The 6,104-nt window shown below is 37.1% G+C and overlaps 1 pseudogene; it reads left to right on the forward strand.

Annotated features, from left to right (window-relative positions):
• The first annotated feature begins 3,768 nt into the window (after positions 1 to 3,768).
• On the forward strand, positions 3,769 to 4,783 carry LOC100659303 (olfactory receptor 5T9-like; annotated as a pseudogene).
• Positions 4,784 to 6,104: the final 1,321 nt, after the last annotated feature.

The following is a 6,104-nucleotide window of genomic DNA, read 5'->3' on the forward strand; positions in this document are numbered from 1 at the left end:
TAAAATATTTTAATGTCTCACATAAACACTCTGCATGAATACCTTGTCCATGTAGTTGAACAAGATGTGTCTGAAATATTTTGTCAATCCTACCTATTTTTTGGTACAGAGGATGGCATTACTTCTCCAAGCTCACACTGCCATTAGGTGCTATTTCTGAGATTTTAATAGAGGTTTTTCAAGTCCAAATATAATGTTCTTAACCTTCTACCACTGCTGTTTTATCTCAGGCTCGTGTGTGAAGGGACCGTTAGAATTGCAACCTAGCTGACGTTTCTCCTGTGTATGTTAGTCATGTTTTCTAACAGATTTTGTAATGGATTCCTTTAGTAGGTGAATCATTTGTCCATTATTCAAACTTTCAGTGCAAGTTTTTATTTCCTTTTACTGTGCTTCTTCCCATCTACCTCATTCCTGTTTTGTTTCTGACTCTCTTCAGTAAATATTTTGTCTGTCTTCCACGAGCTCTTGAAAGGTAAAGAGAGAAGAGAGGAAGGGAAAGAGAGAGATAGACAAAAAGAGAAAGAAAGAGGATGGAGGATTTTCTTAACAGAAATGAAATTTTTGTGAATTCCAAAGAATACATTAATGCATATTTTATTATTTGACAAATATTAATTATATGGTGCCTTTTTCAATTATCTTATTAATGTAATTATTAAAATACAATTAGAAGTTATTCTAATAAGGTATTTGTGTGGGTATTCCCAAGAGTTATACACAAATTACCTGAATTTACACAGAACTAGCAATTTAATTTAATTATTTTTTTATACTAGAGTTCTTTAAAGCTCAAATCACCATTTTTTGCTCTGTATCTCAACATTTAGGAAGCTACTTACTCTAGGTATTGGAAAAATCTCCCACATGGATCTGTGAGAACATTTTAGGGAAAACAAAGACATGTACTTTCCTCTCCTTCCAGATTAGCTTGTTCTTTTCTTTTAAAATGACATCTGAATAAGATAAAACTGTAGCAAGTGGCATAGGATGAATATAAATCATTTGTAGAACACTGAGTGAAGTTCCACTCTACGTGTGACAGATTTTTCATGTCTCATTGTTATTATTAGTTGCCCTCAAATCAGTTCCAATTAATGGCAACTCCATTTTCAAAATTACAAAATCTTGTCTGGTCCTGCACTGGCTTCATGACTGTTTGTATGGTCCAGTCCACTGCTGTGGCCAACGTGTTTTTTGAGTGCCTTCCAACCCTGGAGAGTTCCCACAGAGCAAAGGTTATGTGCTGAGCTGCTAAGCAAAAGGTCATCAGTTTGAACTCACCAGCTGCTCTGCCAGAGACAGGTGGGGCAGTCGGCTTCCATAAGGATTAGACCAAAACCAAACCCAGTGCCATCGAGTCAATACCGACTCATAGCAACCCTATAGGGCAGAGTAGAACTGCCCCATAGAGTTTCCAAGGAGCACCTGGCAGATTTGAACTGCTGACCCTTTTGTTAGCAGCCTTAGCACTTAACCACTACATCACCAGGGTTTTATAGCCTTGGAAAGCTGTGGGGCAGTTCTGCTCTGTCCAATGAAGTCGTTATGAGTTGGAATCCACTAGAGGGTAACATGTTTGGTTTGGTTTGGTCCAAACTTGATGGCTTATCTTTAGCACTGTATTGGACAATATTCTGTTAGGGTCCATAGGGTTTTCATTAGCTAATTTTTGTAAGTAGATCTCTGGACCTTTCCTCCTAGCCTGTCTTAGTCTGGAAGCTCCTCTCAAACCTATCCTCCAAAGGTGATCCTGTTGGTATTTGAAATACTTGTGGCACAGCTTCCAGCATTGTAGCAACAAAGAAGCCACCAAAGTAAGGCCAAGTGACAGATGGATGGTCATTTTCACTCCCTTAAATTCTGGAAAATGCAGATGCCAAACACCTAAGGGATAAAACACATCAGTCTATGACACAATGAAGAAAAAATGAAAGTCCTGAAATCTCACTCCTAAATAAGGTGAATTCAGTGTTTAGTTGTGTTTTAGCAGTGAGGCTTTCAAGTGATACACAGGTGCCTCTTGGACATTTTCTTCTACTTTTTCTTGTTGTTATTGTTGTTGTTTGTTTATGTACTTTTCTTTATCCGTACTCCACTAAATGAGGAATGGTTTCATGGCATAGAGGAAACAGATAAATAAAAAATAACCAAATACTACTTTGTGGCAAAACAGTGGTTTTATTCTTTTAGGAAAACTTGTAATAAACATCTTCATTAGTAATTTAGGGTGACATTTATTTCATACTTATTCCAGGACTCCATAAGCAACAATAACATATTAAATGGTTTCTTTGGGCAGGAATATGTATCTCCAATCCACCCAAGGACTTGCAGGGCCAATGAGCATACAAACAGAGAAAAAAAAACAAATACCAAATGCATTGCAGTTGAGTTGATTCCAACTCATAGTGACGCTATAATGACCCTATAGGACAGAGTAGGCTGTAATATTTGCAGAAGCAGCCCGTCACATCCTTCTTCTTAGGAGTGGTTGATAGATTTGAACCGCTGACCTTTAGGTTAGCAGACAAGCACTTAACCACTACCCAACAGGGCTTCTTATGAATAGAGAACATCTTAAAATAGTCATTAAGGTAAGCATTGAAAAACAGTAATAATGATATAATAAGCTGAAAAGTTAAAAAGGACAACTTAAAAATATATTTTTTTTTTTAAAAAAGAATCAATATCCTGTTTTTCTCTGCATACAAGGTGCATTTATCTCCAGAATACTACCTGATACCCTGCTCACCACTGTTCTAGAAATGTCAATGGAATGGAATAATTAAGAGAAAAGAGCACATAAAATGATTGGTCTACTGAAGGCTGCCTTCTAAGACAACTTGAAATGTAAGTCTAAATTAACCTATTCTCTAGTCAATTGAGAATATTTTAAAATTAAATCATTTTCACATAGTTTTCCTCATTTAAATTCAATTCAGTCTTATATGTGGTTAGCGCTGTTCTCATTTGACAATCGAGGACATTAAGGAAAGGTGCTCATGCACACTGCAGTAAATTCTGGACTAGTGTATCAGTGTGTACTTTCAATCCTATTGTTTCTGGATTTTGAAATGTCTCTATTCATTGGTCTAATTTATGTGGGTCTCAAAACTATAAAATCTTATAGTTTTGAGACCCACATAAATTGGCAAGTTTTTTGTTTGTTTCTTTTAACATGACAAGTTTAACTAAGGAATGAAACTGTTTCTTTCTTACATTTATCCAGGAAATTGTATCCACATGAGCCCAACTACGTTGTCACTGCCTATCACCCTTCTAGAGGAGCGACCTAGGAAGTAAGGCCTGGTGATCAACTGCTGAAAATGAGCCGACGAAAACTCTGTACATCACAATGCTCTGATCCCTTTGTGCATTTCTCTTGGTGGCAACGGCATAGGATTGCAATGCAGCAGTCTACAAACCACTTTGACAACTTCAATCTTTTCTCCCTTTATCATGATGTTGCTTATTGGTCCAGTCGGGAGGATTTTTGTTTTTCTTAAGTTGAGGTGTAATCCATACTGAAGGCTGTGGTCCTTGATCACCAGTAAGTGCTTCAAGTCCTCTTCACTTTCAGGAAGCAAGGTTCAGTCCAATTCAGTTGGAAGCCAATTCAAAAGCAGTTAACAAAAACAACCCATTGCTGCCTAGTATGTTATTACCCCATTCTAAAGGAAAAAAAGATGAGAATGTAATTGAGTCCACTCTGTGTTCACAGGATATCAGGATATTGCCATTTATGACTTTCCAGTATCAACTGAAATGTCAGTGTCATCATCAGGACTGGATTCCTACAGGATTCAGGTGAAGAACGTCACTGAAGTCACCATGTTTATATTGCTGGGCTTCACGAATGATTTTGAGCTGCAAGTCTTTCTCTTTGTACTATTTCTAGCAATCTATATTTTCACCGTGGTGGCAAATTTGGGACTGGTTTTACTAGTCGTGGTAGATTCTCGTCTCCACAACCCCATGTACTATTTTCTGAGTGTGTTATCTTTCTTAGATGCCTGCTGTTCTTCAGTTGTCACCCCAAAAATGTTAGCCAATTTCCTGGCAGAGAATAAAGTCATTTCATTTACTGCATGTGCAACACAGATGCTGCTCTTTGTCACTTTTGGGACCACAGAATCATTTCTTTTGGCGGCAATGGCACATGATCGCTATGTAGCAATCTACAGCCCACTTCTCTATTCAGTTAACATGTCACCCAGGGTCTATGTGTCACTCATCATTGCTTCTTATGTTTGTGGTATTTCACATGCTACTTTACACACAGTAGCAACTTTTAGCCTCTCCTTCTGTGCATCCAATGAAATTAGACACGTCTTTTGTGATATCCCTCCACTCCTTGCTATCTCCTGCTCTGACACTCACATCAACCAGCTTCTGCTCTTCTACTTGGTGGGTTCTTGAGTTATGCAATATCCTGATTGTATTGTTCTCTTATGGTTCCATTTTTATGGTCATTCTGAAGATGAGGTCTGCTGAAGGGAGGCAAAAAGTGTTTTCCACTTGTGGCTCTCACCTAATGGGATTATCCATTTACCACGGAACAATCCTCTTCATGTATGCGAGGCCAAATTCCAGCTATGCTTTGGACCATGACATGATAGTGTCTGTATTCTACACCATTGTGATTCCCATGCTGAATCCCATCATCTACAGTTTGAGGAACAAAGATGTAAAAGAAGCAATGAAAAAATTGTTTCAGAGGAATTGGTTCATAAAAAAAGCACATTTTTAGCACATTATGAAACTGAAAAGAATGTTGGGTGTCAGTCCATATTTCCATGGTTTGAATGTAGAGGAGAAAATGTCTTGCTTTTATTTAAAAGGGAATATTTTTCTTGTTCTAGAAATTTTTCAAATAACGCATTAATCAACCTTCAAAGGCAGAAGTTTACACATGCGGATCAGTTGTATCATCTATATGCCTACAGGATTATTTTCAAATTTACCAACATTAAACATTCATTGGTGCTTTTATGTGACTATGATTAGTTTTTGTTTAACTTGCTTTTGCTTAACATAAAGATGATGTCTTGGAAACTCTATGACTTCACACATTCTCACACTGTTTAAAGTAAGTCTTCAGGAAACATTTGAAAGTTCATTTCCTGTTCTGGAATCCTTCTGAAGGACATCTCAATGATTACTAACCCCTTATGCTGTCACAGTGTCACATCCATCTAGGCCTTGTGTATGCCTTCTGCACTGTTAGGTGCAACATCAGAAACATTGATTCAATTTTTACAGTTTTCTTTTGCTATTGTCCAATCACAGAAATTGATTGGACTCATTCTGAAATTCCTGAGAGTCTAGGTGGTAATATTTATTTAGAGTATACTTAGGACTCAGTAAAAACAAACATATAGCTTAGAGAATAATCTACAACTGGCTACTACGTGTGGTTGCTCCAAAAACAGCACCATGATAAATGATGAAGAAATTGAAGTTGTGAAGGATTTCATTCTCCTTGTGTCAGTAATCAGTGTACAAGGATGCAGCAGTAAAGAAATCAGTGTATTAAATTGGGCAAATCTACTGCAAAATGCCATTCTTAAGTTTTATTTATTTATTTATTTTGTTAATGGCATAGTCTTATCTTACAGTTCAGAGGTCAGGAGTCCAAAATGTGTCATTTTAGTTTGATTATTATTGTGCTGATAATATACCCACCAAACCATTCACCAACACAACTTTCACATTTACAATTCCATAACTTTGATTGCATGTTTCAAGTTGTACGACCATTATTGTTCTCTTTTTCTAAAATATTCCACCACCGTTAACATAAACTCAATGCCTCCCATAAGAAAAATCCCCCTTTTTCCATCTATCTCACCTCTGGTGCCACTAAAATTCTTTTTTGCTATTGTTAGATGCCAGAGAGCTGGTTCTGATTTATAGCAACACTATGTACAATAGAACAAAGCAGGGCCTGGCAATGTTTTGTTCTGTTGTACATAGGGTTGCAATGATACAGAACTGACTCATTGATAGGGAACAACAACTATAGTGACTAACGATACTATTTTCATGTGCTTTCTGGAAATTTGAATATCCTCTTTGGTGTACTGTCTAATCAAGTTCTT

Source organism: Loxodonta africana, chromosome 7 (genome assembly GCF_030014295.1).
Source record: "Loxodonta africana isolate mLoxAfr1 chromosome 7, mLoxAfr1.hap2, whole genome shotgun sequence".
Classification (NCBI taxonomy): domain Eukaryota; kingdom Metazoa; phylum Chordata; class Mammalia; order Proboscidea; family Elephantidae; genus Loxodonta; species Loxodonta africana.